We start from the raw sequence: 25,812 nt of genomic DNA on the forward strand, positions 1-25,812 counted from the left end.
TACTGCTACAGAGGGATCTGGATAGATTAGAGGCTTGGGCAGAGAGGTGGCAGATGAGGTTTAACACTGACAAATGTAAGGTTGTACACATGGGAAGAAATAATGCAAGTCACCTGTACATACTAAATAGTAAAACACTGGGTAACACTGACATGGAAAAGGACCTATGAATTTTGGTGAACAGCAAACTAAGCTCTAGAAACCAGTGTCAGGCAGCTGCTGCCAAGGCCAGTAAGATAATGGGTTGCATCAAAAGGGGCATAGATGCCCGTGATGAGAACATAGTCCTACCACTTTGCAACTCACTAGTCAGACCACACATGGAGTACTGTGTACAGCTTTGGGCCCCTGTGAACAAGGCAGACATAGCAGAGCTGGAGAGGGTCCAGAGGAGGGCAACTAAAGTAATAACTGGAATGGGGCAACTAAAGTACCCTGAAAGATCATCAAAATTAGGGTTATTCACTTTAGAAAAAAGACTACTGAGGGGAGATCTAATTACTATGTATAAATATATGAGGGGTCAGTACAGAGATCTATCCCATCATCTATTTATGCCCAGGACTGTGACGAGGGGACATCCTCTGCGTCTGGAGGAAAGAAGGTTTGTACACAAACATAGAAGAGGATTATTTACGGTAAGAGCAGTGAGACTATGGAACGCTCTGCCTGAGGAGGTGGTGATGGTGAGTTCACTAAGAGAGTTCAAGAGGGGCCTGGATGTATTTCTGGAGTGTAATAATATTACAGGCTATAGCTACTAGAGAGAGATCGTTAATCCAGGGAGTTATTCTGATTGCCTGATTGGAGTCAGGAAAATTGGCTTCTACCTCACAGTTTTTTTTTTAAGCCTTCCTCTGGATCAACTTGCAGGATAACAGGCTGAACTGGATGTACTGTCTTTTTTTCGGCCTTATAACCTATGTTACATTAAGACATGATCTGCTACCCACAAAGCGCCAATAAATAATGCTGGCTTTAATAAAAACAAACACCAAATTGTTTCAATGTTTTATACATGTATCTGACTATTAGTATTTTTATATAGTCACTGTTGTTAAAACATTTGGGCACATTCACTATTGAAAATACAACTTTTTTTGTAGAATTTTCATAAAAAACTGGCATAAGTGCCAGTGCCATCTTTCTTAACAACCTCAATATACAGAGTTCTCACAAGTTACAATTAACTCTGGGAGGACCATTGTAACTTGAAAATACTGCAGCCCTCTAATGTGTACAAAAATATTTTCAATGTTTTGCAATTCAATCTCCAACATTAGGTTACATACTACATTTTAACTCAACAGTGTAAAGTTCCAGTGTCTCTCTGTTCATTGTCAATTGTCTCCCTGCTATGCAATTTTGCCAAATTTTCATGTATGATTAACTCATTTCTTGTCATATGCCAGCATTCCTATTGGGTTCATTAGAGACTGGTTAGGCTGATGTAAAACTTAAGAGGGTATACCGGTAGTTAGAAGTTATCCCTTATCCACAGGTAGGCCTCCACCGATCACGAGGAGACCATATTCCTCGGAGCCTCTCTTAAAAAAAACAACGTTCGACTATTTAGGGACTCACATAGAGAAGAATGAAGCCGCAGTTTGCATGCCCGACCTGCCCCTCTGTTCATGTTGGGGGGCTCTGAGGTATATTGGGCCCCCATTCTCGTGATCAGTGTGGGTTCCAGCGGTAGGACTTCCCGATCTAATAGTTATCCCATGTTCAATGTGGATAGGGGATAGCTTCTAACAACCGGAATTTTGTTTCTCCTTCACCAAACACATAATAGCCCAGCTATGTTCTAGCTTTAGGTAACTGACAGAGAACCAGACATTCTCGTTAAGAAACATGTAAAACAGTCAGATACTCTCACACATAGGATCTACAGTGTCCTGTAAGAGATGACCTGAGTCACAGCTGCTCATTGCACACAGATCACCATATTCGACTCCCTGTCTCCAGTAATGCAGCTGTGGCTTCTTTGTTGCCTATTACAATACGAGGCACTAGAAGAGTCTGCTTAGAAGGCAATGGGGTATTAGAAAATACAGAGGATCTGATAGACTGAGCAAAGAGTGAATTCTGCTAACTTTAAAAAGAACCTGCCACCTCTCCTGACATTTTAGTATTAGTAACTACTTGCATTCCGAATGCAATAACAAGTTTGAAGCACATATTGACTCGATGTTGCACTGTTTATTATATCTACTAGAAGATTACTAGAAGATTATGAATGAATCACCAAGCGTCTGCATTAAAGGTCCATCTGGGTGTTACAAGTTGGCGGTGTGTCCCTGCACTTTCTGACACTGCTAGCAGTGATAGGATAGTATCAGACTGTGCAGGGACTCACCCCCCAACCGATAACACTCAGTTGGACGTTTATTAAAGACTGCTGACAAATCATTCAGAAACTTCTGTCAGGAATAACAGGGAAGTGGCACAACGTAGTTGTTGAGTTATATGAAAGGAATTGTTATTACATGGAGAACATGTCACGGCTGAGGATGGGGAAAACCCTCAACCGTGCGATGCCAGAAGATGTTAGGCTGCTTGGCCAGGACAACAGGATTAGGGAGCAGGTCACCTCCTAAAGCGTCCCTAACCTGACCCTAACTCCTAGCTGCATGGGCTGACCTTGAAGGTAGGAGGGCCCATGCTCAGGAACCTCGGATCCCTAACTCACCCTCCGACCGGTCCCTGAACTAGGAGTCAAGGTAAGACGGCCTGTTCCTTCTGGACACGGAGGAACAGGGGTCTCACTGGCCAAGCTACAAGGAATGGGGAAACACATACAACATACAGATAGGCGAACTACTAGTTCCACACGTACCTGTCACAGCCACGCTGACTGGAACCCATGCATGCACTACTAATGTCCACAGAACAACTAGAGGACACAGCACACATAACACACAGGTAACCAGGACATCCGTAGTTGCAAATAAACAGAGACAAAGGAAAAAATCAACTGAACATCAAGACATAAACTTCACAGATAAACCTATGACCACAAGGGTGGCCCCCACTGGCAGATTATATACACAGGAGGCTTCTCCAGCTAAGCATGGCTGAAGCAACCCCCTGACACATGCCAAACACCGAGGCTTTATAGGCCTAAGAGGTCACACCCACACAGACACACCCAGTGTCTCACACACACAGAAAGGAAGTTAACCCTTCCAACACCAGGGAAGGGAAAACACCACTTAAAGGGGAAGTGTCCAAACCAAGATCACACTGTGGCTGTTGCCGCGGGCAACGACAAGGGTGGCAACCATGTCCTGGGAGTCAGCCCGAAGGCCGGAACACTGCCACCACATGTACACATCCAACCAAACGTTGCCACGGGCAGCCACAGTGAAGGGAAGAGTCCTAGTGCACACACAACACAAAACGCAGTGCACACCAGACAAACAAACACAACACCCAACATGAAGGTTGTTAGGTGCAACCGCATGCCATGCAGCAAGCTGCCCAGCACCGCTCAGGCTGCTCTGCTGAAACCAACACAATACAACTAATTGCCCGCAGCAACCACAAGTGAGGCCACACACCAGCGGTCCTCACCTGTGATTGAACACCAAAACCAAACCGCAGGCAACCGCATGCGGTTGAGGAGTCACAACCATAACCGTGGCCGTGACAGAACACAAGTAATTACTAAAAGGCCGAATGCACACGGCCGTGTTTGACGGCCATGAGCGGTCCGTGGTAACACGGGCTGGATTCCTGCTGAGAGCAGGAGCGCACAGCGTCATTGGTTGCTATGACGCCGTGCGCTTCCTGCTGCCGCCGCAGTACTGTAATACACTGGTATGATCTATACCAGTGTATTACTGTACTGCGGCGGCAGCAGGAAGCGCACGGCGTCATAGCAACCAATGACGCTGTGCGCTTTTGCTCTCAGCAGGAATCCAGCCCGTGTTACCACGGACCGCTCACGGCCGTGTGCATTCGGCCAAACATGCATATCAGGGGTGGTGAGAGGTCCTTTCTATTCTGAAACAACTTCCAACACAGCAGATGAATATATAACTTTATTAGTATTACCGTTAAAGGCAGGACAGACAATATTTGGACAAAAGCATGAAAATCGCTTGCTCCCTAGGTGACGGACAGGGTGCAGTCAAGTCACTGATGTTTAATAAATGAATACAAACTTGAATAGCACAGAAGAGTACATCTAATAGATATTGCATATTACCAAACAAGTTTCATAAGGCTCTGTTCACATACAGGTCCTTCTAAAAAAATTAGCATATTGTGATAAAGTTCATTATTTTCTGTAATGTACTGATAAACATTAGACTTTCATATATTTTAGATTCATTACACACCAACTGAAGTAGTTCAAGCCTTTTATTGTTTTAATATTGATGGTTTTGGCATACAGCTCATGAAAACCCCAAATTCCTATCTAAAAAAATTAGCATATCATGAAAAGGTTCTCTAAACGAGCTATTAACCTAATCATCTGAATCAACTAATTAACTCTAAACACCTGCAAAAGATTCCTGAGGCTTTTAAAAACTCCCAGCCTGGTTCATTACTCAAAACCGCAATCATGGGTAAGACTGCCGACCTGACTGCTGTCCAGAAGGCCATCATTGACACCCTCAAGCAAGAGGGTAAGACACAGAAAGAAATTTCTGAACGAATAGGCTGTTCCCAGAGTGCTGTATCAAGGCACCTCAGTGGGAAGTCTGTGGGAAGGAAAAAGTGTGGCAGAAAACGCTGCACAACGAGAAGAGGTGACTGGACCCTGAGGAAGATTGTGGAGAAGGACCGATTCCAGACCTTGGGGGACCTGCGGAAGCAGTGGACTGAGTCTGGAGTAGAAACATCCAGAGCCACCGTGTACAGGCGTGTGCAGGAAATGGGCTACAGGTGCCGCATTCTCCAGAAACAGCGGCAGAAGCGCCTGACCTGGGCTACAGAGAAGCAGCACTGGACTGTTGCTCAGTGGTCCAAAGTACTTTTTTCAGATGAAAGCAAATTTTGCATGTCATTCGGAAATCAAGGTGCCAGAGTCTGGAGGAAGACTGGGGAGAGGGAAATGCCAAAATGCCTGAAGTCCAGTGTCAAGTACCCACAGTCAGTGATGGTCTGGGGTGCCATGTCAGCTGCTGGTGTTGGTCCACTGTGTTTTATCAAGGGCAGGGTCAATGCAGCTAGCTATCAGGAGATTTTGGAGCACTTTATGCTTCCATCTGCTGAAAAGCTTTATGGAGATGAAGATTTCATTTTTCAGCACGACCTGGCACCTGCTCACAGTGCCAAAACCACTGGTAAATGGTTTACTGACCATGGTATTACTGTGCTCAATTGGCCTGCCAACTCTCCTGACCTGAACCCCATAGAGAATCTGTGGGATATTGGGAAGAGAAAGTTGAGAGACGCAAGACCCAACACTCTGGATGAGCTTAAGGCCGCTATCGAAGCATCCTGGGCCTCCATAACACCTCAGCAGTGCCACAGGCTGATTGCCTCCATGCCACGCCGCATTGAAGCAGTCATTTCTGCAAAAGGATTCCCGACCAAGTATTGAGTGCATAACTGAACATAATTATTTGAAGGTTGACTTTTTTTGTATTAAAAACACTTTTCTTTTATTGGTCGGATGAAATATGCTAATTTTTTTAGATAGGAAATTTGGGTTTTCATGAGCTGTATGCCAAAATCATCAATATTAAAACAATAAAAGGCTTGAACTACTTCAGTTGGTGTGTAATGAATCTAAAATATATGAAAGTCTAATGTTTATCAGTACATTACAGAAAATAATGAACTTTATCACAATATGCTAATTTTTTGAGAAGGACCTGTATATGTTGGAGGCTTCGTTAGGGGCCCATCACAGATTCAGTTTAAAAAAATGGTAGGCATTGTGCACTATTTTGTTTGCTAAAATGGCAGACACTATAATGGAAACCCAAAGTAGTCATTAAAGGGCTTTTCCGAGATATTTTTTAACTGATGAACTATCCTCCTGATTGGTGAGGGTCCGACACCCGCAAACCCCATCAATCAGCTGTTTAAAGGGAACCTGTCACCGGGATTTTGGGTATAGATCTGAGGACATGGGTTGCTAGATCGCCGCTAGCACATCCGCAATACCCAGTCCCCATAGCTCTGTGTGCTTTTATTGTGTATAAAAACCGATTTGATACATATGCAAATTACCTGAGATGAGTCAGAGCTTGAAAATATGACTCTTCTCTGGTCACACAAGATATGACTCTTTTATGTTAATTTGCATATGTATCAAATCTTTATTTTTTTACACAATAAAAGCACAGAGAGCTATGGGGACTGGGTATTGCGGATGTGCTAGTCAGGGGCATACATAGAAATCACTGGGCCCCATAGCAAGAATCTAAATTGGGCCTTCTAAACCCGCCCACCACCCACCCCTGGCCCATCCCACCTCCTGTTCTGGCTCCTCCCCTGCCACACCCCCATTTGCCAATAAAGAAATGTATACATACGTTCGTACGTATTCGTACTGACCCAGAGAATGAAGGGCACAGGTCAGTTTTGCGGCAAAGGGAATGCCGTAGGAACAAAACCCTGTGGTATCTGAATCTATGGGACTACTGTGGATATTCCATAAAAGTTTTATTTGCAGTCCTATGTAACATTGCAAATGACACAGTGATAACTCTCTGATTACAGATAATGTAGTAGAGGTCACCTGTAGTCCTATGTAACACCACAAATAACACAGTGATAGCTCTCTGTCAATACAGATAACACAGTGATGGCTCTCTGATTACCGAAAATGTAGTAGTGTTACCTGCAGGCCTATGTAAAAACCACAGATAGCACTAGTGCTGATGTGGTAGTGTTACTTGCAGTCCTATGTAAAACCACAGATTACACTAGTGTAGATCATGTAGTAGTGTTACCTGTGTCCTTAGTGTCCCTCCCTGTGTCTCTCCCACGGACTCCATGCTGGCGTATCTGCCTCCTCTTCCTTCTTCTTTCTTTTGCCCCGCACAGAACGTCCTGATGCAGCTGCGTCAAGACATAGGAACACTGTGGGCATGGTAATGGTGACACAAACACAGACACAGGGACAGACACACACACATACATACAATAAATATGATCATATCACACATCACTGCTCCTGCCTGTCTGCTTTGGTAAAGCCAGGCATAGATGGGCTATGTCAGATTTTAGCAGAGTGGGCACAGGACAGTAGACACAGGGCGTGATATGTATGTGAGCACAGCTGAACGAGTGCAGGGCAGGAGCCCGCATACACATCGCTCCTCCTGCCTGTGTCCACTGTGCGATCCGTTGCTTCTTTCTGGAGAAATAAATGCTTAAGCCATGTGCAAGTGAGCGGTTAGGAGCACAGAAGGCATTCTGTGCTCTTCTATCTTCATTCAGCAGGACCTGCGCTTAAGTCACCGCGCTCACCACGTCAACGCAGGTCCTTTTGCAGGTCCTGCAAGAAGAAGAAAAAAGACGATAATGGCTGCGCGATCAAGTGGATGAGGTGAGTAATTTTTTCATAAATTTTGAACCCTTAAAGGGACATTCTACTTAGCATTCTACAGGGTGGGCCATTTATATGGATACACCTTAATAAACTGGGAATGGTTGGTGATATTAACTTCCTGTTTGTGGCACATTAGTATATGTGAGGGGGGAAACTTTTCAAGATGGGTGGTGACCATGGTGGCCATTTTGAAGTCGGCCATTTTGAATCCAACTTTTGTTTTTTCAATAGGAAGAGGGTCATGTGACACATCAAACTAATTGGGAATTTCACAAGAAAAACAATGGTTTCAATGTAACTTTATTCTTTCATGAGTTATTTACAAGTTTATGACCACTTATAAAATGTGTTCAATGTGCTGCCCATTGTGTTGGATTGTCAATGCAACCCTCTTCTCCCACTCTTCACACACTGATAGCAACACTGCAGGAGAAATGCTAGCACAGGCTTCCAGTATCCGTAGTTTCAGGTGCTGCACATCTCGTATCTTCACAGCATAGACAATTGCCTTCAGATGACCCCAAAGATAAAAGTCTAAGGGGGTCAGATCGGGAGACCTTGGGGGCCATTCAACTGGCCCACGACGACCAATCCACTTTCCAGGAAACTGTTCATCTAGGAATGCTCGGACCTGACACCCATAATGTGGTGGTGCACCATCTTGCTGGAAAAACTCAGGGAACGTGCCAGCTTCAGTGCATAAAGAGGGAAACACATCATCATGTAGCAATTTTGCATATCCAGTGGCCTTGAGGTTTCCATTGATGAAGAATGGCCCCACTATCTTTGTACCCCAGATACCACACCATACCATACCATACATTTTTTGGTTCCAACAGTCTTGGAGGGATCTATCCAATGTGGGTTAGTGTCAGACCAATAGCGGTGGTTTTGTTTGTTAACTTCACCATTCACATAAAAGTTTGCCTCATCACTGAACAAAATCTTCTGCATAAACTGAGGGTCCTGTTCCAATTTTTGTTTTGCCCATTCTGCAAATTCAGTGCGCCGATCTGGGTCATCCTCGTTGAGATGCTGCAGTAGCTGGACTTTGTAAGGGTGCCATTTGTGAGTAGCTAATATCCACCGAAGGGATGTTCGACTGATGCCACTCTCCAGTGACATGCGGTGATTGCTACGCTGTGGGCTCTTGCTGAATGAAGCAAGGACAGCCACTGATGTTTCTTCATTAGTGACAGATTTCATGCGTCCACATTTTGGGAAATCCAACACTGAACCAGTTTCACGAAACTTAGCAAGCAGTTTGCTAACTGTAGCATGGGAGATGGGTGGTCTCGTAGGCTGTCTTGCATTGAAATCTGCTGCAATTACCCGGTTACTGCGTTCACCAGACATCAACACAATTTCCATCCGCTCCGCACGTGTTAACCTCGGCGACATGTCAATGGCTGTAAACAAAGAGAAACTTGTAAATAACTCATGAAAGAATAAAGTTACGTTAAAACCAAGCACACCATTGTTTTTCTTGTGAAATTCCCAATAAGTTTGATGTGTCACATGACCCTCTTCCTATTGAAAAAACAAAAGTTGGATTCAAAATGTCCGACTTCAAAATGGCCGCCATGGTCACCACCCATCTTGAAAAGTTTCCCCCCTCACATATACTAATGTGCCACAAACAGGAAGTTAATATCACCAACCATTCCCATTTTATTAAGGTGTATTCATATAAATGGCCCACCCTGTATATTAAAGAATGCTATTATTTTCCCTTATAACCATGTTAGAAGGGAAAATAATACAGTGAATTGACTTTAATGGGGTCCGGGATTGCTCATCCTTTATTTACTAACATCATCTCCTAGCAACCATGCGTGAAAATCGCACCGCATCCGCACTTGCTTGCGGATGCTATGCAATTTTCACGCAGCCCCATTCATTTCTATAGGGCTTGCGTTGTGTGAAAAACGCAGAATATAGAGCCTGCTGCGATTTATACGCAACTGACAAGGGCTGTGTGAAAAACAATGCTCATGTACACAGCCCCATTGAAATGAATGGGTCTCGATTCAGTGCGGGTGCAATGCGTTCATATCACGAATAGTCGCCCATGTGAAAGGGCCGTTAAATTCCCTGCCTAGCTCTGGGATTGGATACAGAGTCAAAAACCTGATTGGTATAGGAACGGACTGATAAAGTGAATCGGTCAGAAAATAAAGAACATGTAGCCAGCATCTTCACCTTGCGTCTTTATTCTATTGTCACGGATGATGTTGCAGATAGCTGGAAGTAGAGAATAAACGTCCGACTGGCTTGATCCCAAACTAAGGAGCATATAGGTGACCCCTATAAAACCCTAAGAGCTCACGCTGACTGCTAAGCACATACAAGGGTCTCAAAGGTAGACGATTGTATGCCCACGTACCTAAGACTGTGTGACACCTGAAAACCCTATAATAGTAAGGGGACACGACCACCGGCTCCCTGCACTTCATACGGAGGGAGTCAGGGTCACCTAGAATCAAGCCAGCAAGGAAACACAATACATAAAAAAAACTTATCTGAACAAGCAGCAGCAGAAACCTCCAGCACTGAACACTTCCTCCAGGAAGTAGTATAAACTACAAAGTGAGGCAATATGGGAGGGAATATAAAGGAAAGAAGATTAGTCTAAATAGGTGACTCCTTGTGGCAGATCTCACCCCGTCCACGCCAACTAGTAGGTTGTATTCATGGAGACTTAATGAGTCTTTACTGACTAGACCAGTCATACATGATCGGATTCAAGACGAGCTAAAGCAGTTCTTTATAGATAACTCTGACCAAAACGTGGACCCTACCATAGTTTGGCTTGCTCACAAGGCCTATATGAGAGGTCAGATTATAAAGGAAGCCTCACGTTTAAAAAAAGAGAAACAAGTAACTTTACTAAACCTTGAATCCAAACTTAGCAGATTAGTAAATGCACACCAGAAAACCCCATCATTATATCTTATCAGGGAAATTAAGAACACCAAACTCCAAATTAATATGATCCTTACGGACCAAACGGAAAAGGCCCTACGGTGGACTGAATCCTACTACTATAGGTATGCTAATAAACCTGATAAAATGTTGGCCCGTCAACTTAAAGCTAAGCAGACTATTAATCAGGTATTTCGGATTAGATCCACCACAGGTCAAACCTCTTCCAATCCTGAAACTATTTACCAGACCTTCCATGCCTTCTACCAGAAATTATATGCCAAACCGAGTGACAATCAGGGTCAGAACCTTAATAGCTTCCTAACTTCTATTAGAATGCCTCAGGTTTCCCCCGAGGCAGTGCATGACCTGGGAAAAGCAGTGGTAAATGAAGAGGTGGATTTCTCGATTAAGTCCCTGAAATTAGGGAAGGCGCCGGGCCCAGATGGGCTGTCTGCCCTATATTATAAAAAATTTGCCTCCCTCCTAACCCCGCATATCGCTAAATATTGTAATCACATATTGCAAGGTAACACCCCGCACCCCGACTTTTTGACGGCTAATATAACAGTCATTCCGAAACCCAAAAAAGATCACCTATCCCCCGCCAACTTTAGACCAATTTCCTTATTGAATTTGGACACAAAAATTCTTACATCTATACTTGCACGTCGACTTAACAATCTGCTTCCTAGTCTTATAGGGAAAGATCAGGTAGGGTTTATTCCTGGTAGAGAAGCCCCTGATAACATTCGAAAAACCCTTAATCTGATCCAAGTGGCAAACAAAGGGAAAACACCGTTGGCTGTCCTGGCCCTTGATATAGAAAAGGCTTTCGACTCAGTCACCTGGGATTACCTATATTCAGTCCTCCAATCTATAGGTATCAAAGGCCCATTTGTGCAGGCTATCAAGGCTCTTTACTCAACCCCAGTAGCTTACCTTAAACTCCCATCCCTGAACCCCTCCCCTATTCAAATACTTAGAGGCACACGACAGGGCTGCCCTCTATCTCCGGCGCTTTTTGCCTTGGCGATGGAACCATTGGCTATCTCTATTAGGAATGATCAAAACGTAATGGGGATCAAAATTGGTGAGATGGATTACAAATTGAGTTTGTTTGCGGACGACCTCCTCCTTACCCTCACCAATCCCCTTGTTTCCCTACCAAACCTCTTACGTCTTTTAGAAAACTTTTCAGAGGCCTCTGGACTTCGAATTAATCATCAAAAATCCGAACTTATGTTATGTAATTGTCTGCCCTCCCTGAAGTCTCTCCTCCTTACAAACTTCCAATTTCACTACATGCCCAATCACATTCCATATCTAGGCACGTTACTACCAACCCTCCCACACAAGATGTATAGGTTAAACTACATTCCGTTGTACCGTAGTATTAGAGAAGACCTTAAAATCTGGCATACGTTACCGATATCCTGGATAGGAAGAATACATGTTATCAAGATGGTTGTCTTACCCAAACTCCTTTACTTATTCAGGACTATACCAATCCCAGTTCCGAGTCGAGATCTTCAGGGCCTTCAAAGGGATGTTATGAGGTTCATATGGGGTAATAAACGGGCCTGTTGTGCTAGGGCTACCATGTGCCGACACAAAACACAAGGTGGTCTATCAGTCCCTGATTTCATAAAGTACTATAAAGCGGCCAGGTTAGCCCAGCTTTTCTTGACGCACACAAAATGTGAAACCCATCCCCGGTGGGTCGCGTTGGAGCAGTCCCTTTTATCTCCTTGGTCATGGAAAGCTTTAGTTTGGTCTACGCTACCCATCCCACATAGAATTTGTTCCGACGCACCGCTATCATACCAGGCCATACTGTTATGGAGGTCAGTTAGGTTTAAGTTTTCATTACAGTCACAGTCCTCTCCGCTCCTCCAATTGATAGGCAATCCTGCCTTCCCGCCGGGATTAAGACACTCCGATTTTAAGTGGTGGATCAACAGCAATTATACAACCCTGCACAGATTCCTGGTTAGGGGGAAATTGATTGCCCTGAGCGATTTTAGAGATAAAGTGGACCTTCCTAGCGGTGAATCATTCAGGGCTAATAAAATTTTCTCATTCCTTCATTCCCTGAAGATTGATAATCAGATATTAGACTTTACTTCCTTTGAACGATTTGTCAACTTCTCTTTATGTAGATGGGGTTTATTATCTAGACTGTATGGTATGCTAGACCTCACACCTGAAGGGGTTCGTCTTCCGTACATGGTGGAGTGGGAGAGGGACACCCAGGAGGAATGTCCACTATCTGAGTGGTTTCTTCGTTCCCAGACTTTGACCAAGACTTCTTGGCAGACTACACTAGCTGAGACCTCAGTTAAGGTACTACACAGAACTCACTTAGTGCCATTTCGGCTTCACCGTATATACCCAGATGTATCTCCTTTATGCTTTAGGGGATGTACTGAAGATGGTACAGTCTACCACATCTGGTGGACCTGCCCTCATGTTCAATTATTCTGGTCCAAAATTGGCAAATTGCTTACCACAATATTAGGATGTCAATACCAGATTACACCAGCTCTATGCCTCTTGGGAGATAAGCCTCCTGGACTGACTTTTGCCAAATTCAAATTGTCACAACACATTTTAATGGCAGCCAGAATTCATATAGCGTTTAAGTGGAAAACAAGTGTCTTAAGCTTCCAAGCAGTTTTGGATAGAGTTAATAGGATACTTCTCTATGAAAAACTTTCAGCAATTCGAGCGGACACTTTTGAAGCGTTTGAAAAACTATGGGAACCCTGGGTCTCCTCAACCTACTCCGCCAGAGTAAAACACAGTTTATCACTGTAATGTGCAATATTCTGCGTGATGTTACCTCAAACTAAAGTCGAGCATCCTGTTCGTATTCTTGATACTATCTAAATTCACTTGCTGCTATCTTTCTAAGGATCACTTGAGGACCTCCATTTGACAATTGTTGTTGTTTTATTCATATTATTTCTTTTTTATTATTTCCTTGTTTGTCTATACCTGATGCATGAACAAACTGTATGCATTTCAGCAATTATTCTCTAATGTAACCAGATGCTTTTACGATGATGAACATATTTTTCAATAAAGCATTTGAAACATAAATAGGTGACTCCTGGGAGAAGGAGATGTACCGCTCAGCAGTGTATTCGGTGATGTCACCGGCTCCTACAACAAACTGCTAGGCGAAGGCTTCCGCCCAGCAGTGTATTCGGTGATGTCACCGACTCTTCCGAGACCGGTACGTCACCGGATCTCCTAAAAAATGCCTTTGCCCTGCGCGATTCAGTGCAGGGCATAGGAGAGCATCGGAGCACCGAGAAGAAAGGACAGCCACCGTGAACCACTACTACTCCTATCTGTGCCACCACTACCACTCCTTTCCTCCTCACAGCCTCCTTGGTGGGTCGCTGGACTTAAACTGCTGCTTCTCTTACTGACAGCCTGTGGTCCATTACTTGCATACTTTGTAGTATCACCATACCTGCCAACCATCCTTGATAGTCCTGGATTTTGGTGGGTGTCCTGCAGTCCCAGAAGGTCTGAGGTATGTCCCGCTCTCAACTGTCCGCCCCCTGCTTCCCCATTCAACTGTTGATGCTCCCCACAGGCACAATGCGGTCACACGTCACACTGCTGGGCTGTGTAGGAGAAGCGTGCTGCCCGGAAATCAGCCTCCAGCTACACAACCAGTGCAATGTTTTTTTATTTTATTAACAGAGGTGGCACTACTAAAAAGGTATGCACAACGTGGCCATAACTACTGAAAGGGGAGCATAACTACCGAAGGGGGGCACAATGTGGGCATAGCTACTGTAACAGGGCACAATGTGGGCATAACTACTGTGAGGGGGCACAAAATGGACATTATTGCTGTGAGGGGGTACAATGTGGGCACAACTACTAAAAGGGGGGCACAGTGTGGACATTACTGCTGTGAGGGCACACAATGTGGACATAACTACTGTAAGGGTACTTTCACACTTGCGGCAGAGCGATCCGCAAGCAGTTCCGTCGCCGGAACTGCGTGCCGGATCCAGCAATCTGCATGCCAACGGAAAGCATTTGTAGACGGATCCGGATGAGAATCCATCTCACAAATGCATTGCAAGAACGGATTCAGGCAAGTCTTCAGTTTTTGGGCCGGAGATAAAACCGCAGCATGCTGCGGTATTATCTCTGTCCTGAAAAGTCAAAAAGACTGAACTGAAGACATCCTGAACGGATTGTTCTCCATCCAGAATGCACTAGGATAAAACTGATAAGTTATTTTCCGGTATAGAGTCCCTAGGACGGAACTCTATGCCGGAAAAGAAAAACGCTAGTGTGAAAAGTACTCGAAGGGGGGGGGGGGGGGGACAATGTCGACATTGGGTCACAATGTGGGCATAACTACTGTGAGGGGCACATTATAATAAGGATGTTTGGGTTGGCAGCTCTGGGCCCGGCTTCTCTGGGGGGCTTAACGCCGACGCCTGCCCTGCTGCCAATCACTGCCATAAGCTTCAGACCTAGTAGGCCTGAGGCCTATGCGGTGGTAAAATCCCAGTGCAGGAGGGAGTGATGAAGTCATCATGTGCCTGTGCCATCCTGTACCAGCAGCTAGTGAACGCCTGGACATAGAGGAGTATTTAGCTTTTAGTTTTTATTTTATGTGCAAACTTTGGGGGACATTACTGGGGGGTCACAGGAGGACATATTAGTGAAGAGGCAGTAGGGGCAAATTACTACATTGGGGGAAAATTACTATATAGGGGCTGTGTGGGATCCAATTACTATATAGCGGCTGTGTGGGGGCAAATTACTATATGGCGGCTATGTGGGGGAAAATTACTATATGATGGATGTGTGGGCGCAAATTACTATGTGAGGGCAGTGTGAGGGAAAATTACTATGTGGGGCAAAATATTATGGGGGGGATTACTATGTGGGGGCAAACTACTATGTGAGGGCTGTGTGGGGCAATTTTTTATGGGAGGGATAAGTGGGGCATTGTGGGGGTAATTACTATGTGGGAACAGTGTGGGGGAAATTACTATGTGGGGGGAAATTACTATATGGGGGCAGTGTGGGGGAAATTACTGTGTAATTACTATGTACTTTCCCCTACACTTATACAGAGAGGGGAGGGCCTGCCCTGGCTGCAATGCCTGCTTTACATTATACAATAGACAACAGCAGGCTACAGCCAGGAAGCTCCTTCTCTGTTCTCCTTCCCTGGATCCTGCTCGAGGCCTGTGGTTCTGACCACTATCCGCCCGTGGCCTGCTGCACCCCCTCGGCTATCCTCACCAGGCCGAAGCCCCCTGCCCCATTTCCAGCCACCACCATGCTTATAGCTGCCCAGCTCTAAATCCTCCTTCTGCAAATGGCAGGGGGAGGAGCCGGAGCATCTTGTCTCCTACATAGCGCCATACCTCTTATATCCAGTAACGTCACCTTTGATGTAGACATTCTCTTTCCTCATCTTCTCCATTCAGACCAGACCGCCATGATGACACTAATAGTATAAACATAATGTCCCCCAAAAATAATTGTGCTAAGCTGATACTGTGCCAGGATGCCCACCAAAGTAACAGTGCTCCCCAAAATCCCACCAATAAAAATTATTCTCTGCCAGAGTACAGTAGTAATAATGTCCCCATACTAGTAATCATGCTCTCTATAGCCCCCCAGTAGTAGAAAAGCTCACCATAATGCCCCCTAGTGCTAAAATCACTTTTTATAATATGACAGTACAAGAAATACCCCCTCCTTGTGCCTGCAGTTGAGCTAATGTCCCCATAATGTATGCCAGTATAAAATACCCCTATATAGTGCCCCAGTAAATGCCCCTATAGTGCTCCTCTGCCTCTTTCCCATAGTGCCCCCCTTAAAGGGAGTCTGTCACCACATTTTAGCATGTTAGACCGTTGAAATAGGGTTATGTGATCCAGCCAGATCATAAAAACGGTACCTTTGTGGTAGAAAACGGACTTTTCAATTTGCAGAAAACGAACTTATAAGATTATCTTCTGAGCCCTCTCAAGTGCCCAGGGCGGTCTCTCAATCCTCGGAGCCCCAGGCAGGCACCTCCTAAACGGCTGATAACTCCGCCCTCCGTGCGCCTCTGCCCGCCCGTTTACTCCCCTCCCCTGTCCCTTTCCACTGCGGCTGTACCGCACAAATCGTAGCGGGCGCATGCGCAATGCGATGCCCGCTCCTGGCAGGGCATCGCAATACCTATTGCGCATGCGCCCGCTACGATTTGTAGCGCACAGCCGCAGTGGAAATGGACAGGGGAGGGGAGAGAACGGGCGGGCAGAGGCGCACGGAGGGCGGAGTTATCAGCCGTTTAGGAGGTGCCTGCCTGGGGCTCCGAGGATTGAGAGACCGCCCTGGGCACTTGAGAGGGCTCAGAAGATAATCTTATAAGTTCGTTTTCTGCAAATTGAAAAGTCCGTTTTCTACCACAAAGGTACCGTTTTTATGTTCTGGCTGGATCACATAACCCTATTTTAACGGTCTAACATGCTAAAATGTGGTGACAGACTCCCTTTAATGTGCCAGTATAAAATACCTCATCTAAGTGCCCCCAGCACTGTCACAGAGCAGTAGAGAGACTCCACACAAAACACCGTAAGGAAGCGGAAATTGAAACTAGGCCAGGATACCGGGGAAATGGAGCAGTGAACCTCCTAATGCATCCCTAAACCTCCCCCTGACTCCTAACCGTATGAGCGGACCCAGATGGTAGGAGGGCTCATACACAGGAACCTCGGGCCCTACTAACCCTAAAGATACCTGGAATACAGTCAGGACCAGAGATAACCGGTTCCTCCAAAACACGGATGAACCAAAAGTCTCCCACTGGCCTAGCTGCAAGGAAAGGGAAAGACAGAGAAAAGCAACTTGTTCGGCAGGTAAGAACCCAGAACAACTAGCACTTACCTGCCGCAGCCACACACCAGAAACTGCCTAGACCCAATGTGAACCAGATACATGACGGCACCAGGCAGAGCTGCTCACTGACTTGAAGTTCCTCCTCTGGGAAACCCAGGAGCCCTCTCACTGAAGGCACAGACAGGGGAACATCTAGCATCCAACACACACCAACAACATTCCAGATATGGAACAACTAGACATACAACAGACCCTGAACTTTACCCACACCAAACATATACAAGGGAAGGTAGGGTAGAATAACATAGAAACAAAGGGAAGACATTGATGTCAAACTAGGGGGCCTGGACAGATGGAATATCCAGGAAAGGCGCAAGGCTCCTGCACCAACCAAGGCTGTAATACCACTGACCTCAGTCTCACAGCAACAGGATAAGTAGAGCTATGAGACCTCACCCAGATCCACACCTTAACCCCATAACCACCAGACAGAAAAGGAACCAGGAGAAAGAAGTAAAGCACTTACATGCAGCAAAAACAACACGTTGCCCATGGCAACTGCATGCACGGCAGACGTGTCACGGCAAACTACACCGGAACCGAGACACGCACATGCCTCTAATGTGCTTCTCTCCCCCTTCCCCATAGTGTCCCCCGTAGTATGCCAGTAAAAAAAAAATGCCCATTCTTAGTGCCCCCAGCAGAGGCCACGATAGTGCTCCTCTCCCCCATAATATGCCAGTAAAAAAATGTCCCTTCTTAGTGCCCCCAGCAGATTCCCCTATAGTGCCCCCCATAATGTGCCAGTAAAAAAAATCCCCCTTCTTAGTGCCACCAGATGCCTCATGATGTGCCAGTAAAACAAAACAACCTTAGTGCCACTAGGTGCCCCTATAATGTGCCAGTAAAAAAATGCCTCTTTAGTGCCACCAGATGCAAGCATAGTGCCCCATAATGTGCCAGTAAAAATGCCCCTTTAGTGCCACCAGATACAACCATAGTGGCCCCATAATGTGTCAGTGTAAAAAATGCCCCTATAAAGCCACCAGATGCCCCTTAGTGCCCCCCATAATGTGCTAATAAATAATGCCCCATAGTGCCGCTCTCCCCTATAGTTTCCCCCATAATGTGCCAGTAAAAATGCCCCCTTAGTGCCACCCGATGCCCCCATGGTTCTTCTTTCCAATAGATTGCCATCTATAAAAAAACAAACAACAACAATAATTCTTACCTTTATTCGGCTGTTAGCGATGCGATGCAGGCCTCTTCCGGCCTGTGTCCCGCTCTGTGTGCTGCCTGGCTCAGGTGGTGCAATGATAATAATGACTTCATTGTGCCGCCTGAGCCGGCCTCTGATAGGATATTAGACGCCTCTCCCTCCCCTGTCCTGAGGACGGCCATACAGATGAATATGAAGATGAGCGCTTTCACAATAGAAGTGCTCATCTACTGCTGCAGCCTGGCCACCGCTTAGATCCAGGGCCGTGCCACCTGTGGTTATCAGCGGTGCGGCCCTGACTGATAAAAAAAAAAAAGAATGGTTCTGGGGGGCGGGTCTAGACCCGTCGGAATTTGGCTCCTAAAGTTTTAAGTTTAGGATCCAATTTGGGGTATTTTTTCTTATTCTGGAGCACTGTGTGCTGCTGTGTCCTAGATAAATGTGATGTCCTATAGCCTAGGAAGAGACTGTGGCACTCACAAAGCACCACAGCCTCTTCATACAGAAAAAAAAATAAAAATAAAATGGAGGGAGGGGCCTGAGTTGGGTAGACAGCTCCTGCCATGCACTTAATCCGCCCCTGATAACTAGTGTGATGGGGCACATTGTAGATATAACTTCTTCATTGGGGCACTAAGGGGACTGGGCGTGTATACAGTTAGGTCCATATATATTTGGACAGAGACAACATTTTTCTAATTTTTGTTCTGTACATTACCACAATGAAATTTGAACAAAACAATTCAGATGCAGTTGAAGTTCAGACTTTCAGCTTTAATTCAGTGGGTTGAACAAAATGATTGAATGAAAATTTTTGTTGCTAATGACTGCCTGAAGTCTTGAACTCATGGACATCACCAGACGCTGTGTTTCCTCCTTTTTAATGCTCGGCCGGGCCTTTACTGCAGCGGTTTTCAGTTGCGGTTTGTTTGTCGGCCTTTCTGTCTGAAGTTTAGTCTTTAGCAAGTAAAATGCTCTATTGCAGTGGTGGCGAACCTTTGGCACGGGTGCCAGAGGTGGCACTCAGAGCCCTCTCTGTGGGCACCCGCACCCTGGAAAAAGTCTCTGGTGTACAATGTGCTTCAGACTTTTCCTGCCATTAATTAGCTCAGGGCGCACTATGTACGGCACAGGCAGCGCACTGACTGTAGGCAGGCTATTATAGCTAAATGATAAAGTGCATGGAAGATATACTATAGTGTATTCAGGTAAAATTGCAGAGGTTGGCACTTTGCGATAATTAAGTGGGTTTTTGGTTGCAGTTTGGGCACTTGGTCTCTAAAAGGTTCGCCATCACGGTCCTATTGGGTTCAGATCGGGTGACTGACTCGGCCATTCAACAATATTCCACTTCTTTGCTTTAATAAACTCCTGGGTTGCTCTGGCTTTATGTTTTGGGTCATTGTCCATCTGTATTATGAAACGCCGACAAATCAGTTTGGCTGGATTTGAGCGCACAGTATGTCTCTGAAAACCCCAGAATTCATCCGGCTGCTTCTGTCCTGTGTCACATCATCAATAAACTCTAGGGGCCCAGTGCTACTAGCAGCCCAAGCGATCACACTGCCTCCGTCGTGTTTTACAGATGATGCGGTATGCTTTGGATCATGAGCCTTCGCCATACTTCTTTCTTTCCATCATTCTGGTAGAGGTTGATCTTGGTTTCATCTGTCCAAAGAATGTTCTTCCAGAAGTGTGCTGTTTTTTTTTTTGTTTTTTTTTAGCAAAGTCCAATCTAGCCTTCATATTCTTGAGGCTTATGAGTGTCTTGCACCGTGCAGTGAACTCTCGGTATTTACTTTCATGCAGTCTTCTCTTTATGGTAGATTTGGATATTGATATGTTTATATCCTGGAGAGCATTGTTCACTTGGTTGGCTGTTATGAAGGGGCTTCTCTTCACCATGGTAATTATTCTGCGATCATCCACCACTGTTGTCTTCCGTGGGCGTCCAGGTCTTTTGGCATTGTTGAGGTCACCGATGCTTTCTTTCTCAGGATGTACCAAACTGTAGATTCTGCAGCTCCTAATAGTGTAACAATTTCTCGGATGTTTTTTTTCTGTTTTTGCAGTTGAAGGATGGCTTGTTTCACCTGCATGGAGAGCTCATTTGACCGCATGTTTACTTCTCAGCAAAATCTTCAAAATGCAACCACCATACCTCAAATCAACTCCAGGCCTTTTATGTGCTTAATTGAGAATAAAATAATGAAGAAATCGCCCACACCTGCCCGTGAAACAGCCTTGGAGTCAAATGTCCAAATACTTTCGATCCCTTTAAAAACAGGGTGCCACATGTAAAGGGGCTGCAACTCCTAAACTCTTCATCCAATTTTAATGTGGATACCCTGAAATGAAAGCTAAAAGTCTGGACTTTATGTCCATTATAAAACTATAACTTGAATATGTTTTAGCAAACAGGTAAAACCAAAAATTGTGTCAGTGTCCTAATATATGGACCTAACTGTAGATATACACTGGGTGGACTTAAAGGCGAGGCTTAGTATTATAAGATGTGCCTGGACACACTACGCTCCTCATTGTGGTTTTATAAGGTTGGTAGGTATGCTTTCACTGTGACTTACCTCCCAACTGTCACTTATCTGGGGGGATGATTGGGCTTTTTATAAGAGGTAAGTTATGCTGTGATAACAACATACCTTTAGTGTTGAGCGAACTTGTGTTTTAAGTTCTGCGTCCAAAGTTCGGGTTATCGAAGAATCCCGTTATGGATTCCGCTACCACGGACCATAACGGAATTTGGAATCCATAACGGGATTCTTCGATAACCCGAACCTTGGACGCAGAACTTAAAACACAAGTTCGCTCAACACTACATAGCTTCCAAACCATAAAAGCAGACGTGTGGTAGTGGTCAGCAAGTAACTGGCGGCCGCCATGTCACCAGTGTACAGAATGTTTAGGCACCAGTTACTCTGAGGCTGGGTTCAGACCTGAGCGTTCTGAAACGAGCGCTCTGTATGCGCGATTGTACGGGCGTTTACAATCGCGCATACAGAGACAGGCGTGCACACATTGTCGCGCGTTTCCGAATATCTATGTGCGGGAACGTGCGACAAACGCCCAAAAAAAAGCTCAAGCACTTGTTTGAGCGTCGGGCGTTTTACAGCGCGATCGTACGCGCTGTAAAACGCTCAGGTGTGAACCCAGCCTGAGAGAACCTATGGAAGGGCGTCGAGCGTCACCCGGCCGCACACGGGCATCGTGGTCACTTTGCTCCACAGCCTCCCAGCAGCAGCCTGCAGGCAGCAGCCCCTTCAAAGAATTCCCGCCACTCTTAAACAACCGCCACGTCACTGACAGCGGCTGTGGACACGCCTTCGCCGTCCGATTGGCCGAGCGCGCGCGCCGTGCGTGTGACGACTGCGTTTGAAGAGTCGAGGGCGGGGCCGGCTTCTTGGCGAACAACTGGCGCTCGTATGAATACTTCGTAAGTGAAGGGGAAGGAGGAGGCGGCGTCGGCTTTGTTGTCGCCCTGTCACTCGCAGGTAACGCTGGCTCCGTGCTGAGGCTGTGACTGGTGGCCACTGGTGTATGCGGCGGAGAGCCGGCTCTGAGGCTGGCAGAGGCCTGGGAGTGGAGCTGGTCGCTTTCCTTCACTTGTCACGGCGTGGCCGGGTGACAGCCCGTGTCCTGACAGTCCCGACACTGAGTCCTGAGGATGAGACTCGGTGTAGCTGCATTATAAGGACACGTGACCTGTGGCCTCAGCACTGTGTATGTGAGCGGCTCTGTACTGCAGAGGATGACTGTGCGGTCTGACAGGAAGTCCAGGTGTCTGTCTGCCCCTGTCATCAGTGCTTGTCACATTCCCCCCCCCATTGTAGACATGTAGCATATCTCTAATAGGCGGGGGTCCCACCTCTGGCCCCTCATCTGGAGGTCCTGTGACAACAATGTTTGCTCACTTTGGCTTTTTCTTTATCTTCTCTGCACAGAAGCACAAGTATCAGGTGAAGATGCCATAAATGCCAAAGGAGCACCCCCTCAGTACATGTGCATGAGCACCCCCCTCAGTACATGTGCATGCATGTTGTGCTGAGCATGCATGTGTCCTGAATGGGGCGAAGGAAAAGAACTGCTGCCAGGTGGCTCTATCAGCAGGAAGGGCTCCATCCCTCCCATATGTATTATTAGATGGTTTGCCGAAACTGACCTGTTCTCTATATGTAGGGCCAACTTAAAGGGAACCTGTCACCTCTAAAATGCATCTACACCCGCCAGCAGTACCTCATATAGCCCGCAGCCTGCTAATAATCATATGTTTCATCCTGTTGTCCGATGCTGCGCAAGTTAAAAAAACACGGTTTTATTCTCCATCAGCGGTATAGTGCCGGCCAGCTTGCAAAACTAGGGGAATCGCAGCCGCACTGCAGGCTGTCACTCTCAGGCTAAAGGGGACGGTTAGGGGGCGTGGTGACCTTGACTTGAAGCAAGGAGGCCGCCGCCCCCTTGACTGGCGGGTGTAGATGCATCTTTGAGGTGACAGGTTCCTTTTATAGAGTCCCTGTCCTCTCTCCTGACATGTAACTACTTGCATCCCCCATGTGATCTATTCTTATGGCTCTGATGTGCTGTTCCTCTGTTGTTTCTACTAGAGGTTTATGAATGAATGGTTAGCAGCTTGCAGTTAAATTTTTTATTTTTGAGATTTTAATACTGATGAGGCCATCAGTATCTGATTGGTGGTGGTCCGACACCCAGGACCCCTGCTGATCAGCTGTTTGAGAAGGCACCGGTGCTCCTGTGAGCGTGGCCTTCTTTCAACTTTCCTTAGGCCAAGTGACGACACGTTCATCAGTCACGTGGCCTAGGAGCAGCTCAGCTCCATAGAAGTGAACATGGCTGAGCGTGATGCACAGCCACTATACAATGTACGGCGCTGTGGCTGGTGAGCACGGAGAAGGCTGTGGCGCTCACAGGAGCGCTGGTGTCTTCTTAAACAGCTGATCCCAGGCGGCAGACCCCCACTGATCAGATACTGAACGGAGCAAGCTTTGGATGCTACATCCGAAGTCGCTTCGTTCAGAACTTCGGGTCAATACTGTACAGAGTTCAGCCACCGTATAGTATTAAAATGTATGGGCTCTGATGAGGCGAAGTTGCGTGAGACTTCGTTGAATAATTTCGGTAGTTGATTTTTCAAGTGGGAAAACCACTTACAATTTTGGAACAGAAGTCTGCTTCGGTTCCGAGGTGACAGGTCATATATAATTAGATATCCGCCACTTTGTCACGTATATCTGTCGCAGATTCAGTCGCGAAGGGGATTTGTGGCTGAATCTGTGACTTCTTCCTCATTGACGCTGGGTATGTCGGTTCTAAAAAAAAAAAAAAAAAAAAAAGAGTGGGACAGGCCAGCTGCCCCGTCTCGCTTATAGTTTTCTACTATGCTTTTAAGTCTAAAAAATTATCTAAATCTACGGGCGAGATGGCGTACATTTTGGCTGGCGGTGTATGCGCCGAACTTATGTAGAGGCCGGCGCCTCTACATAACTTTAGGCGCATGAAGCGCAAGCGCACTGGGTGTTAAGATCAGTGTTTAAAACGCTGGTCTTAATAAATGACCCCCCCCTAATTCTTTTGCTCTGCCAGATGTGTCTAGCAGCAGCTTTCTCACCACTGAAAACACATGCATGCTCAGCTGAGCATGCAGGTGTATGGGGAAATCGGGAGGAACAGCTGTTGGCTGAATGCGCTTTTGGCTGCTAGCTATTGAAGGTGTATGGGCTCCTTACTGGCTTATGCACAGGACGGTGTCTGCTTTTAAAATCTGCCTAATCTGGCACAATTTGACAAATCTAGCATTTTCTACGCTTTTTCACGACCTGCTCGACAAAGGAGCAGGCCTTAGCGGAAAGGGCGCAGAGATTCACGGGACAGGGGGTGAAGCCTAAAGTACCATTTTGTGCTCAAATTCTGCTGCAAAAGTTTGTCTCAAAGTAAGCCAACCTATAGTCGCAGACAATGGTGTCTATCCCTGCACCAGATTTATCCTCCTGCCCACAGCTCTAGACGCCTGCCTGAGCGTCCACCATCTTTAGGATTAGTGAATCTGGGTCTGTGTGTATGGAGATCTCTGTAGCGTATGTAGGCACAGTAGAATGCTCGTTAAAGGGATTCTGTCACCAGTTTTTGACCCCCACATTCAAAAATATGGTTATGTGCATGGTGCCCTTGTGATTCCTAATGTGGTCTTATAAGCTAAATCTGTGTGCTCATTTAGTGTAAAAAACGTTTTATCTAACCTGTCATTCATCAGATTAAGGTGCCCAGAAGGATGCTCATGTCTCCAAGATGCCGCCCGCCGCCGTTCGTGCCCAGCTCCTCCTTTGCTGTCATCAGCGATGTGCCCAGCTCCTCCTTTGCTGTCATCAGCGATGTGCCCAGCTCCTCCTTTGCTGTCATCAGCGATGTGCCCAGCTCCTCCTTTGCTTTCATCAGCGATGTGCCCAGCTCCTCCTTTGCTGTCATCAGCGCCGCCTGAGAATACTTTGCAACGCCTCCAGCTCTCCCTCACTTCCCCCTCCTTCTTCTCCAAGATCCTGCGCGTGCGCCAGCGTTCAGGTCATCGGGAGGTTGAGCGAAGTGCCGGCGCATGCGCACTTCGCTCAATGAAGCTGAACGGAGAAGTCCGCACGGGCGCATCAGGCACAGGCCTGTGCGCACGCGCGGGATCTTAGAGAAGAAGGAGGGGGGAGTGAGGGAGAGCCGGAGTCGTTGAAAAGGATTCTAAGGCGGCGCTGATGACAGCAAAGGAGGAGCTGGGCACATCGCTGATGACAGCAAAGGAGGAGCTGGGCACGAACGGCGGCGGGCGGCATCTTGGAGACATGAGCATCCTCCTGGGCACCTTAATCTGATGAATGACAGGTTAGATAAAACGTTTTTTACACTAAATGAGCACACAGATTTAGCTTATAAGACCACATTAGGAATCACAAGGGCACCATGAACATAACCATATTTTTGAATGTGGGGGTCAAAAACTGGTGACAGAATCCCTTTAACTTATAATGCCTGATCACTCCCAGACGGCCCACGAGTCCCCTGAACTGACTGCATCATAGTGATTTATGATGGTTCCTATCTGATCGTGGCTGTATTGTACTGTACTCACGATGATGTCAGCACAGTACAATAGAGCTGTGATCAGATAGGAATAGGGTTGAGCGATATACTGCAGTATTAGGAAACATCGATACAGTGATATCGCCATTTCCTAATAACCGATGTGTTTTGTGAT

At 46.2% G+C, this 25,812-nt stretch overlaps 1 protein-coding gene across 3 annotated transcripts in view; it reads left to right on the forward strand.

Annotated features, from left to right (window-relative positions):
* Window positions 1–21,927: 21,927 nt before the first annotated feature.
* The window catches only part of LNPK (lunapark, ER junction formation factor), an 85,274-nt gene continuing 81,389 nt past the window's right edge, over window positions 21,928–25,812 (forward strand). Inside the window, exon 1 of one of the 3 annotated variants that reach the window (XM_044272357.1) lies at window positions 21,928–22,054. The gene's annotated coding sequence lies outside the window, so the exon portion shown is untranslated. The remainder of the gene's footprint in view (window positions 22,055–25,812) is intronic. The other 2 variants (XM_044272358.1, XM_044272359.1) reach the window with 2 other exon arrangements.

This window comes from Bufo gargarizans, chromosome 11 (assembly GCF_014858855.1).
Source record: "Bufo gargarizans isolate SCDJY-AF-19 chromosome 11, ASM1485885v1, whole genome shotgun sequence".
NCBI classification, from domain to species: domain Eukaryota; kingdom Metazoa; phylum Chordata; class Amphibia; order Anura; family Bufonidae; genus Bufo; species Bufo gargarizans.